Source organism: Vulpes lagopus, chromosome 8 (assembly GCF_018345385.1).
Source record: "Vulpes lagopus strain Blue_001 chromosome 8, ASM1834538v1, whole genome shotgun sequence".
Classification (NCBI taxonomy): Eukaryota; Metazoa; Chordata; class Mammalia; order Carnivora; family Canidae; genus Vulpes; species Vulpes lagopus.
Window position 1 is genome coordinate 27,720,498 of NC_054831.1, and position 14,119 is coordinate 27,734,616.

Below are 14,119 nucleotides of genomic sequence, written 5' to 3' on the forward strand. Positions count from 1 at the left end.
TTAGTCAAGTTATGGAATATTTTTAAAAATTATTTATTTAAATAATCTCTACATCCAACCGGAGGCTCACACTCACAATCCCAAGATCAAAAGTCACTTGCTCTACCAACTGAGCCAGCCAGCCACCCCCTCTATAGAACATTTTTAAAGACTAGAATTCTTTGGTTTGCATGTAGCTGAAATGAGTAAAATAAAGAGATATCTATTGTAATCCTATTCCCAGAGATGATAGATAAGTAACAACAAGAGCCACAGAAGCTGGTCATTAATTTTACACTTTATGTGAGGTTTCCTTTTGAATGACAAAGAAAAACCAAACTAGGGGTTTTGACACTTAAGTAAAAAATACAGAGGGTACTATAGAATCTATGTGTGGGGAAATCCTTAGGATAGAGACCTGTTTGGGATGATTTATGCATTGTCCAAAAGTATGGGTGTGGTCTCTGTTATTTCTGGCTTTGTGGTTATTATTATTAAGTCTTGGGGTTTTTTATTTTTTGTTTTTTGGAGCCAAGTGTTAAGAAAGGAATGGAAACAAGTCAAGACAGGGCAAAGTCAGTAAAATAATAGTTGAGTTGCATAGCCAAACAGAATGACTTTATGGGTTACATAAGGTAGGTTAAATGAGAAACCTACATTATTTTCTTTCCCTGTGTTTTTAAAAGAAAATGAGAGTCTCCAGCAAAAATCCCATCTACAAAGACTTTGGAGGATTTTGTAGAACAGCAGTTGATTGATGAACATTAACATTCATTGTGAGGCACAGACTTTTGGAATAAGCCCTTTCCTGAATACTGATGACTGTAAACACCTAGCTGAGCTATTTGTTATTATTACGAATTAGATGTGACAGAGTTTCTATTATACATAACTCATTCCATCATGTGATTTGACCATTGGGTGTATTTTAATTATTGAGCCAAGACATGAATAATTGGAAAGGAGGACACCTAAGAAGAAATACTAATTCTTCTGGATTGTCCTACTACTAAGGAACTATAAATTATTTTGTCCCCCTCTTGATATATATACATATATATATATATATATATATATGTATATGTATATATATATGTGTGTGTATATATATATATATATATATATGACATATATCTATAAGACAAAGGTAAAGAGCAAGAATATAGAGGAATGTAACATTCTGGATTGAGGGCCCATAGTAAGATGTCCCATGTACCCTATGTTTTACATCCTTGGACCCTAACTCCTATATAGATAGCTCCAGTGCTCAGATGTCCTCATGTACTGTGCTCCCTCTCCTCTGACAGTATCTGATCTTTTCTGTTCTTCCTGCATGATTTAAACAGCCTGTTTCATGTATTACTCTAAATTGCTTCATCTATTTTGAAGTTGGATGTAAATTATAAATAATAAATGATGAATTTGGCCTCAGTTTTGACTGACCTCATTAGACTTTAAATGGGAATCTGAGAGACCCACAAATGTACATTCTAGTTATTTTGGTGCTGAGGAGTAATGGCTAAAGTTCATAAATAAAATAACAGAAATGATTCTCTCTTACATGTACTGCCGGGGAAACAACACAGAGAGATGTACCCCTTGGCCTGCTCTGGTCAGGAAGCTGGAGGAATCACTGGGCTGTGCATCCCCAAGAGGCGGAGCTGCAGACCTGCCTGTTAACACTGAGTGGTTCCAACTGCACTGAAGGCAGTCCTAACTCTGCTCTGTGGCGAAGACTATTGTTTGATTGTTGGTCTTTGTAGCCGCATTGCACCAAAGCACCTCTCCTTGATTTATCACAGTGCAAGAGTCTCTTTGCCTCATAAACTGTGATGTGAGCAAACTAAATTAAACTATTTTACTTGCTTTGTTGGAAGAAAGGGACCAGGGTCAAAGTAGTCCTGAAAGCACATTGTGCTGGTTTGATCCCATTTCTACAAACTTCTAGTCCACACTTCCTTTTACTTCTACTTCAAGTTGAAGACCTGGTTCATTTGTTCACTTTAATTAAGTAGTTGTAAACTGAACATGGGTGCTAGAGATAAAGTGGTGGACAGGATAGAAAAAATCCCCTCCTTTCTCAAAACTTACATGCCTAGAGGGAAGACACACAGTAAATTATATAATGTGTATTAAGATAAGAAATACTTCAGATCCAGTACCTGGTTGCGTGAAGGCACATAATGCTCCCTAACCTAGTGTTTCCAAAACGGCCTCTTGAAAGACATGGTGTTTAAGAGAAGATGAGCTGATGGACGAATGGGTGATATCCAGTCACAAAGGTGGCATGGGATGGAGCATGTGTGGAATGCCTGAGATCTGGTAAAGAAAGAGAAAGAAATCTTTATGACTGGTATGAGTATTCCCAGATGGGCAATAACGAAACCAAACCAAAGATTCTAGAAGCGATCCCAAAGGCAATGTGAAAGACACGGAAACAGACTGCCACTGAGTACAGATCAAGAGTCACAGAGAGCCTTAGCATCATTGGCTAAATACCCCAGAATATACATCAGCTTAGAGTCCCTGCCTCATCTCATCTGATAATGTGAAGAATGCACAGGTATTTATTTTCCTAAGGGCAGACTGGAGGAAAGAGAAGCCAAGGCTCTCCTACTTGATGCTATCCTTCAATTTACTCAATATATGTCCATGAATAGCTGCTGTATTCAAAGAAAGGCACATGCACAACTGGTACCAGGCACTACTGAAGATTCAGTGGGCAAGTGAATATGTGTTGAGTGTCTGCTTACACGTGACACTCTCTGAGTTGTGGTTATGGGAGGGCTTGTTTACAGTAATCTGACAGGAAAAGAGGAAAAAACAAACTAAGATGGCCTTTCTGCAAACAGATATTATACAGATGGCTAAATGTTTTCATAAACAACTGAGATGATCTCAGGATTATATCCAAGGATAAGAGAACTTTTGGGTTTTGGTGTTTAAAAAAAGATTAGCCACAGATTTCAGTTTCATGCTACCAAATTACTTTTTGTTTTAAGATCTGAGTGCAAACCATATGCCAGGCAACATATCAAGGATACAAATGGAAGTCATTGTTCCTGGCCTATGAGGAGGCTATAGGCTAGTGGAAGCTATAGACAGATGAGCAAATACATTATAGTTATATAATAACTCCTACTGACAAGGAGTTAAGGTAATATGGGCAACTTTGTACCTATTTAATTTGTTCCTTCACACTGCAAAAATGAGAGGAATGCCTTTCCTGAATTTTTTATGTTGACATAATTTTAAATAAAACGGTTGAAATCCAACACATTCCTGTTTTCTTCTAAAATTTTCTAAAGGACAATAAAGTTTTCTAAATGAGGCACATGGATGGCTCAGTCCATTAAGTATCTGCCTCCAGCTCAGGTCATGATCCCAGGATTCTAAAATTGAGTCCCACATCAGTGAAAAGTCTGCTTCCCTCTCTCCCTCTGAGCGACCCGCCCCCCACCCACTCCCTGCTCATGATCCCTCCCTCTTTCTTTCTAAAATAAATGAATGAAGAAAGAAAGAAAGAAAGAAAGAAAGAAAGAAAGAAAGAAATTTTCTGACTGGAGCAAGAGGTCTAATAAAATTATAAAAGTGATGAACCATTTTCTGTTTGAGGAATTAATCTTTTTGTAATCAGAGAAGGAACAGTTAGCAAATTGCACTCTACAAATGAAATTGTTTTAGTCACAAGGAGACATTTTAAGTGATGAGGCGGTTTTCTATCAACACAGACGAAAGAAAATCAATAATGGATGAAGCCCCAGAAAACTTTATAAGATTGTCCAGTTTGCTTTCTTTTTTAAAAAGACTTAAATACCATATTCATGGCATTAAGTAGAGCTTTCTTCTTACATGCTACACACCAATTTTCATATCTCAACATGAACAGGTTTCTGGTTGTATTTCAAACCTGCAAAAGTATCATGTCTTACCATTCATAAATGATTTCATTGACATATGCATTCAACAAATATTGAGTGCCTAGCTATACCAGACTGAGGATATACAAAGTCTTACTCTTCTAAGAGTTTATAGCCTGAAAATCTGAATGAGAGGATTAAGGTTATAGAAAGTATTTTTAGCCATTTTTCCCAATAGAGAAGATATTTTATAATAAAAGATTTATAAAAAAAAATTAAGGTTACATTTTATAAACATTTTCAAATCTCTCTTTTTTTTCTATTAGAACCGTTTGAAAATGCTCTTTTTTTCTGGGCATCTTCCATTTAGTATTGTGCCATAAAGGCTCACATCATGAATTTGTCAAGGAGATTCACTGCCATGATTCACCTTAGTTAATTCTTTATGTTTAAAAAGGGAGGAAAGAAGGGAGGAGAGAGGAAGGGGGCAAAAGAGAGAAAGAACAGAAGAAAGAAAGAAAAGAAGAAAATGCTAATGAGCGTAGCTATCCATGAAGCTCCTTCTGGATAATGTATAACAAGAAAAGGGGAAAAAATTAAGCAAAATTTTTGAGGAAGAGCACTTTGAGAACATAGAAAGAAGGAAAAGCAAAATATAATAAATAGCATTGTACAACAAATCAGGTTTATTGTTATCCAAAGTTGGGAAAACAGGTGGTCAATACAATCTGAAGAAAATCCTCAATTACATAAGCTAAGGACTGAGATCTTAAATCAGATGTTATCAAGAGGAAATAACTTGTTGCAATTCCTTAATTCAGCATTAAATTTCAGTCACCAATTGCCCTTGTGAGATCTACCAAGTGACTAGAACTATCTATGTTTCTTGCCCAGAAATAGGTCAAAATAACTCATTGTAGAATACTGTGTAATGTCTGATTTCATAAGTTATTTAATGTTTAATAATGCAAGCAAATCAATCAAGGGGAAAATAGTTCAAATCTGTTTAAGTTTTAGATTTGATTTTGCTGCTCTCTTTTTGAAATCTCAGCATTACAAATCAGAATTGTTCATTACTTTTGTTTTTCTTTCCTTCAGTCTCAAGTGCCAGTTTATTGAATTCATTGTATTGCATATGTAAATTTTAAAGTGCAAATTGCTTTACTTCATAGGTTTTAAAAAATGTTGATTGCACAGATAGAAAGTGTTATGAATAAGAATTCATGCCTGCACAGTAGTAGGCACTTTTAAAAACTGTCCATCATTTTGTATATACATTCTCATACGTTAGGATTAGTGAGTTAAAAGAGGAACTACCATTTAGAGTTTCTATAAACTTGCATTTACTGATCACCCAGAGTTTAAGCACAAGTGATTTTAATAATATGACAACCCCACTCAGTAACACAGAGGCTCCTAACCAGCCCTTTGCCTTCATTCGGAGCCCATCGTCCACCATCCAGTTCAGACCTTATTGTAGTTTTAACTAAGATTTGGTAAAAATCCTTTCTTATTTCTATAAATTTGAAGAATAATTGTTTCAAAGCATAAAATACAAGAAAAGTGTAAATTGAAGGACTGAATACTAGATTTTTGTGGGGAGTTTCTGCAAAGCACACATTCACAACCCGCAGGGAGACTAATGGTGGTGCATCAAACTCCATCCCTTTTTTTCTTTCTTTCTTTCTTTCTTTCTTTCTTTCTTTCTTTCTTTCTTTCTTTCTTTCTTTCTTTCTTTCTTTCTTTCTTTCTTTCTTTCTTTCTTTCTTTCTTTCTTTCTTCTTTCTTTTTCTTTCCTTCTTTTAAGATTTTATTTATTCATGGGAGACACAGAGACAGAGAGGCAGAGACACAGGCACACAGGCAGAGGAAGAAGCAGGCCTCATGTAGGAAGCCCGACATGGGTCTCAATTCCGGGTCTCTAGGATCACAACCTGGACCGAAGGTGGTGTTAAACCGCTGAGCCACCCGGGTGGCCCCCTTCTAAAGATTTTATTTATTTATTCATAAGAGGCACAGAGACATAGGCAGAGGGAGAAGCAAGTTCCCTGCAGGGACCCTGATGCGGGACTTAATCCATGATTTTATTGTTAAAAATTAGCATTTCCTTCTGTTTTTTTCCTACCGGATATTGCAGTATGTTATAATGCTGTGGTAATCAAAACTGGAACAATGATGATGCTGCAAGAGACAGATCAATGGATTGACATAGAAGACTCTTCTGGGTCATATTCAACTGTATATGACATATGTCACTCTTCTGTATCCTGTTTATGTATACAAAAGCATATATAAGTACATATGTTTCTGGTCTTCTGAGTGAACATCTTGTGTTCCCTATATTCTGTTTTATGTCTTTTCTTTTCTACATACATATTTTAAAAACATAGTGCTATGGCAAAGCCTCCAAAAAGGCTCCCATTGTATCCCCACCTCCCAGTTTATACCCTATGCTTTTGGATTCCTTGCTCTGGGGAAGTAGGCTGTAGTAGGAGAAGATGCTCCCTCTGGTACAGCCTCTGGAGAAGCCCGATGAGACTAGGAACCAAGCCCGATGAGACTAGGAACCAACCAGTGAAGGCTGCCAACAAACAAGGGAGTGAGCTTGGAAGTGGATCTTCCTGCAGTTGAGCCTTCAGATGACTGTAGTTCAAGTGACAACTGAACCAGAACTACTCAACTCTCCCACTCCCAGAGTCCTAACTCTCAGAGACCATGTGATATAATAAGTGTTTGTTTTAAAAGCAGCTTTGCTAAGTTTTGGAGTAATTTGTTATACAATAGATAATTAAAACACATGGCATGTAAATAAAATCACTAAAACCAATGTGGGTATAGGATTAGTAAGTTAGATGCTTTGACAGGTTTTGATACTTCTGTTTCATCTTAATTGTTGGCCCCAAAAGTAATCCCTTTGGGTAAAACATGTTAAGAGTGGTTCCCAACAGGACATTAGAAAAATTGACAATTAGCTTTGGGAACTAAAGTGTAACCACAGCATTATTTTCCATTTTATTAAGCTCATTAAATAGTATTGCAGTGTATTTGTTTCTATTAAAAAACATGATATTAGACTCTGGGAGAAAACCTATTGCAAATTAGTCTGGAACTATCATTTCTTTTTAGCAATGTGTAATAATATAATAATTGCTTAGTGGAAGTTCCTAAGAGATAGATTGACTTTAACATATATTTAAGCATAATATTATAGACAAACAAGTTCCTTTGCAGTATCTGAAAATAGTTTTTTCTTGTGAACATCCTCCTTTATTTTACTAAGATGGTTTGCAATCTCTGTCATTATTCTTGATAGAAAATCAAACTTCAGTAGAGTACCTATGTGAATTTTAACAATTTCTGAACTAGTGAAGTTCCACATAATGAAGATTTATTATGTAAGGGAACTGGAAAAGGCTAAAATCCCAAGTTATGAGTCAAGGCAATAGTTTCAAGCAGGTTGTGTCCTTGCCAAGATTACACCACCAGTGTTCTCTGTGCTCCACTAAGGTTGGAATTCAGCTTTTGGTACTAAATTGTCTTAATCTTGGCCAGGGAGGTAATTTCTTGGTCACAGGTTTTCCTACTTGTTTTCCTTCAACTAGAATGACTAGGGGCAATTGATTTTTTTCCATGTAGAAAAAGAATCAACTTGGAAACTTGGATCCCTATTTCACAATCTAAAAAAAAAAAAAAAAATCCACAGGAATCAAGGGCTTTTATAAGAAAAGCAGAAACAGATCTTTAAGAATTTTTAAAGCAAATGTAAAAATTATCTTTATGACCTTGGAAGAATTTCTTCATCAAAATATAAAAATTGCAAATCACAAAGGAAAAGATTAGAAAATGTAGCTATATCATAAACTGTTCTCTCTCTCTTTTACTTTTATTTATTTTTTTTTCAAAGATTTTATTTATTTATTCATGAGAGAGAGAGACAGAGACACAGGCAGAGGGAGAAGCAGGCTCCCTGCAGGGAGCCCGACGCAGGGACTCCATCCTGGGTCTCCAGGGCCAGGCCTTGGGCCAAAGGCAGGCGCTCAATCGCTGAGCCACCCAGGCATCCCATCTTTTTTACTTTTAAATGGTATATTACTAACAAGATTTTTTAAGGGGAGCAATGTGATTTAATTAGTCTCATTATTTTTGCAACTTGGGTACAAAACTTAGTAATACAGAGTCGAGGATCTGGCTCCAAGATCAATTTGTGTGTGTGATTCTTGGTTGTTGTGCCTGTCCTAGCCTTATTTTCCTCATTCATATTTGTCTCAATTATATTCTGAATTTTCTTAATTTTTGTCTTCTTTTCATACCATAGTGTCTTTGTAAGTTACATCAAAAACTAATTAAAGTAGGGAATAAATAAATAAGTTGAACAAACCATCAGATTCAATTTATGCTCCCAACAAATAAGCATTTATAACTCAAGCCTTCAAAAAATTGTAACGATTTCATAATGAACAATGGATAATTTATGGAGACTTTATGGCAGCAAATACAATTATGGGTAAATTGTCTCCAACAAACTAAATTCTGGAATATCTGGATTCCCTATGACTTCAGAAACAGAATATCAAATGTATCATAAGAGATGATATTTTCCACTCATCTAAAGATTCAATTTGTTAGATTACCTCATTAATTTTATCAGCTTGTGTCTTATATTGCATTTGCTAAACAGAAGAATAACCACTCAGACTTTACCTGAGGTTCCTATAAGCCTTCTCAGAACACAAAGAAGGATGAGAGACCAGCTTTTATTCTTTACAATTCAATTTTGTTATATGATGCAGAAGTTGCAAAGCTTTCATCAACAATTACTGACTACTTTCATTGTCATCCCCATGTGGGAGTTCTGAAAGACTGTTTGAAATTCGTTCAAGTAACAGAGGAGAGTGCACAGTGCAGCCTTCTGTGTTAAACAAAGAATAAGAGAAAAATATTCACTTCTATCAAAGGTGCAAGCAATAGAGCACCAACACGAGCAAAACAGGCATAAGCCTGCAGAAAACCATGGAAGGAAGATCAAAATTAGATTCTTTAGAAGGTGAATGTAGAAAGAAAATGCAGTGTTATCTGCAAAACAAATTTTATAAAAGAAAGTCAAATCTGAATCGACTGTGATTAGCTAAACACTTCTTGGTAAACTGAATTTCAGACAGTGGTTCAAGTCATAAGGACGCCAGCAGTGCCACCACATGCAAAACCGAGCAGGAGTTCACAAAAATATTCTGCCTCTGGCATATTCAGGCCAATGCAAATCCATCCAAATCATCTTCAATCAATAAATCACTAAAACCTAATTTATTGAAAATTCATAAGTACTTCATACTTTTTTCTAAAAATATTAGGGTTGGGATGGATTATGAATGAAGGTATATTAGAAAAAACCTACAGATTTCTTAATAACCACTTGTTGTAGTTAATTCATGTCATTAGAGCAGTTGAGCAAATTCCAACCCGGGGTGAAAAGCCCACAGCATTCTAGACTTATTCCTGCCTCTCAGAGGTCTAAGTATTTTATATCAATATCACTCTATTTTAAATGTATTAAATGATTTACTTCTTTGACACTAAAAAAGCGAAATGTCTAATTAGAGAATATATTCAAGATTTATGTTGACACCTGACAGATATTACAAGAACTTCCCAAACTTAATGCACTGTTATAAATTGTACCAATTGATCATATTAGCATAAATGTCAAAGTAAGATTCTGAATACCTGAAAGCAATATTGCTTTGGGAGGGAAGAATATAATCAGTAAGTAGCACTCCTGTGATAATCACTATGGTGGTTTGCATTTTCCAGGCTGCCTTTCTTTCACAACACATGGTAGGGCTGTGTTTCCCTGTGTGCTTAGAATTACGTGTGGCAAGTAATTTCTCTTGCAAGACAAAGTGAAAGAGGTAAGTGTCTCCTTCACCACATCCTTTTTTCCCTCTGGCTTTGTGATTGACCATATTTAAGATGGCAGCTGCTCAGCCAGCTGGGAGGCCTGCGAGATTATCAAAGGCAGAGTCCTACTTCCAACCTGAGACAGAAATGGAGCAAGAGAAAAAATAAGTAAAATTTATGCTTGAAGCCACTAAGATTTTGAAGTCAGTCACGGTGTCACAACGTAACCGATCTTGCTACAATACCATATACAAAAATATACAAGAACATTATTATCAAGAGTGAAATAAAGAGGTTTTTTGGCCTCTATTCTGTTTGAAAAACCACTAGTAGTTGTTAAGAGAAAGATATTCCAAATTGTGTCAGTTTGTTGGAATATAACAAAGATGTGGCTGGCAGAGTCGGGGGATAGATGGTACATATTATAAGACACAATAGAAGGAAAAATGTTGGCCATGTCAGGCTGCTTATTGTGCGTTCTTTTGCATTTATTTCTATTAAATGAATAGGAAAAAGTAGTAAGAGTTTATTTTTTAAAGGAATTGATTCCCATTCCATGGGGCTCTGGGATTTGTCTTCCTGACTAGAAATGAGCCAGGATAGCAACTTGGGAGTCTATTTATTTATGGTTGCCAAATGGTCCTTTTTTGAAATATTTTCCTTTGTAGTTCTCAACCAGCTGGGCGCTCCGCTGCACCACTGTGGATGTCATCTCTGATGTCATGAGGGTGGCTGTGGTCAACATCACAACCCGCAGGCTGGGTAGCCCCCTGGATCTCTTTAATGATTCCAGAGAGTTCTCTGGCTAAAGAATGGTGCCACATCTGTCAGGCAATGTTGACAATCTCATCAAAAGTGATATGTCCCCTGTGTTTAATGTTTTTCTGCTTCTTTCTGTCTCTTGGTGGTTCCTTGAGGGCTTTGACCAGCAGGGCAGCAGCAGAAGGCACCACTTCAATCTGAGCCTGTCTGTTCTGAATGGTCAGTTTCACTGTCATCCTCAGACCCTTCCCATCACCAGCTGCCTTGGCGATGTCATCACCAAATGTTTTTGGAGACAGACCGAGGCCACCTATCTTTGGGGCCAGAGCAGACGTGGCACCGACCTCCCTACTGGTGCACTGTCAGGTTTATGAGTTTGATCGCAACAGAGTTGAGCTTGGGCAGCACGGTGGAGGCAGCGTGTGTTGGATGAACCCGGATTGGATGAACCCAGGCGACTGAAGAGGCTTGCACCTCAGCCTCCTCTGAGCTGAAAGCCAAAAGCACTTATTTACTTTTAAAATTCAAGTCATATTCTAGATACCATTGACTTTAAGGTTTTTAATTATGTTAGTTTTATGAGGGAAGGAACCTTGTTATCTTGTTCAAAGCTCTGTCCCCGGTATCTAGAATAGTAAAAGTAATAGACTTAAGGGCTTTTCTTTTTTTAAGATTTTATTTATTTATTCATGAGAGAAAACAGAGAAAGAGAGAGAGGCAGAGACACAGGCAGAGGGAGGAGAAACAGGCTCCTTGCAGGGAGCCCGACGTGGGACTCGATGCCCAGACCCAGGATCACACCTTGAGCCAAAGGCAGATGCTCAACCACTGAACCACCCAGGTGTCCCATCAAGTATTTTTTTAAATGAGTGAATGAACCTATATTTTTTTTAATTAATTTTTATTGGTGTTCAATTTACCAACATACAGAAAAACACCCAGTGCTCATCCCGTCAAGTGTCCACCTCAGTGCCCGTCACCCATTCCCCTCCAACACCCGCCCTCCTCCCTTTCCACCACCCCTAGTTCGTTTCCCCAAGTTAGGAGTCTTTATGTTCTGTCTCCCTTCCTGATATTTCCCAACATTTCTTTTCCCTTCCTTTATATTCCCTTTCACTATTATTTATATTCCCCAAATGAATGAGAACATACACTGTTTGTCCTTCTCCGATTGACTTATTTCACTCAGCATAATACCCTCCAGTTCCATCCACGTTGAAGCAAATGGTGGGTATTTGTCGTTTCTAATTGCTGAGTAATAATGAATCTATATTTTTGCTAGAAGTTTTTATTAACTGCAAGGTCAGTGTTAGTTAACAGTCTGAAACGGCTTTCCCAAGACCCAAATGCCATGTTAAGCTTCCAGCAAAAAAGTACAGGTATCCTCTGCTTTGTGAAAGTTTGTGTCCCTCTATTCTTTTACGAAATACCTACATTATTTAGTATAGTAACTGTTTTCATTCACTGAAAGGAATCTGAGGAGGAATTTGGCTTTTACAAAAAAGGTGGAGAGTGAAGATAGCATTCAGCATTTGTTTTGCGGTTATGTGGGCAGCGTGCACCCTGAGCAGAGAGAGAGGCCCCTGCCCCGCCGAGCTCCTTCCCAGGGACCTGCACCCAGCACCCAGGCTCCTTCCAGGAAACTTACACTCAGCACCACAGCATCAAGTCACAACAGCTTTGAACTGTGTCTGTGAGCATTTGTTTTATCTCCATTTATTTTGTGTATCCCTTAGCAACGTGTGTCCTGAGGAATCAGAAAAGCTTAAGAAAGATTATTTTTCAGACCTGGGAAGGCTCAAAAAATTTTTTTTCTGTATAAATTAATGGTAACTGCTTCTCCGCTTTCTGTCATTTTGGCTAATGCAAGGTTTCAGGGGGTACACTCTACTTTCCTACAACAGAGGAACCTGTAACATGTGTAAGACGAATGAAGAATATAATCCATTCTACTCTTTTTTATCTTCTGGAGTATAACATCTAGTTAAATTCAACCACCACACACCAAGACAACATTAATGAACTCAGCTGCTGTGTTGCCCTAACTTTTTTATGCCACGGTGACCCCAGAAAGTGACAACATTTGTAGGATACAGGTCGGGAGGGAAAAGTCTTGCTGGGCCACATTGAGGGCTGAGGTGCTAATACACTGTTAAGAACTAACATATTTTCTTAGAGAATCTTTTATTTCTAACAAAAGTTGCTGTTTAAATGCTGATCGTGAAGGAATACTCTCAGGACAAGGGAGAAAGACGTTTTTAATGTTAAAGAATGCTTTGATACCCAGGAGGGAACAGAAAAACCAATAGGGTGCTTCTCTCATCTGCTCTGCCCTATTGTGTCAGGAGAAAAACAACTGGGATGAAGGAGAAGACTTGAAGCCACAGTATGTAATAAACTAGCCACAATTAAGTAAGTACCTCCAATAAAAGGTACTCTGCATACATTAGCTAATGTAACCCATTTAACAATACATGGGATGGGTTTGTTTCTTCTCTTTTCCATTAAGGAAATTGAGGCTTAGAGACATTTGATGTCCTGTCCAGGTCCTTGTAAGTGGTAAATGTCAGAGCCAGGTTTTGAATCTTTGACCCCAAATCCCATGTTCTCTCTGCAAACAGTGAGACATAAAGAGCTTATGTGTACATCACTGTCTTCAAATAGTAACTGACTCTTATGTGGCAGAGAAAATAGAAATTTCTAATACTCTAAGAGGTCAAGCTAGTACCTATGAGTGGAATCATGAAGGAAGACAGGCTTTACTTAAGAATAAAGAAGAAATGATCATCTCATGAAGGTAGAACTTCTCACCCCAGATAGTATTTAACAAGTGATTACTTCTTAGGGAATTTTAGAGGAGGCTCCTGCTTGGATGACCTCTACTTTCTTCCAACGTCAAGAGTATGGTATTAGAGTAAGTAAAAAGCATGAGAACCTTCTGTTACAATATTGTCCCTCTTACATGAATTTTCTAAGGAGGGATTTGTATTTTAGACTAACTACATATGGATCAAGAGCTCAAATGAGCTCATTTGAGCTCTTGATCCAAGAAAGAAGGATCAATAATACTCCAAAGAGCTTATAAGTACCTTTCTTAGAAGACTGCCCTGTTATTCTGGAGTTTCCAGGCCTGGTGAGCAGTACATTCATTCTGAAAAATCAAAATGCAATCTGAAACCTCCACCACCGGCATGATTGCAATAGAGCAAAGAGGATCCCATTACCTTTCACAAGCCTTCCCAAAAGAAGTGAATTGACATCGACTAACAAGAAATCTTGAAATCCATAGATTATCCTACTCTGAGGAATGGATTAAGTAATTTTTCATGTGATCTTGTTGATATGCATAAGAGAAAGTACTATATTTTCAAATTTTCTCCTTTTTTTTTTTTAAGCCACTTTCTTAGAGGGTAGTACCTTTGCCATTTCCTTATCATCTCTTCACAAATACACTTCCAGTTTTTGCTTTAGGATATCAACTACTCTAATAAATCTAGGGTTCTGTAAGAAGAGTATTTTCATCTTTGAGAGGGCACATGAGATTTAAAATAAATATATGCCACTGGCTGGTGTAGAGAACATGGAGGGCCAGTCAGCACTCCTGCTGATACCACCCCTTTCCC

The 14,119-nt window shown here is 37.4% G+C and overlaps 1 pseudogene; it reads right to left on the reverse strand.

The window, feature by feature from the left end:
• Window positions 1-10,405: 10,405 nt before the first annotated feature.
• LOC121497677 lies at window positions 10,406-13,689 on the reverse strand (annotated as a pseudogene).
• Between the last annotated feature and the right edge of the window lie 430 nt (window positions 13,690-14,119).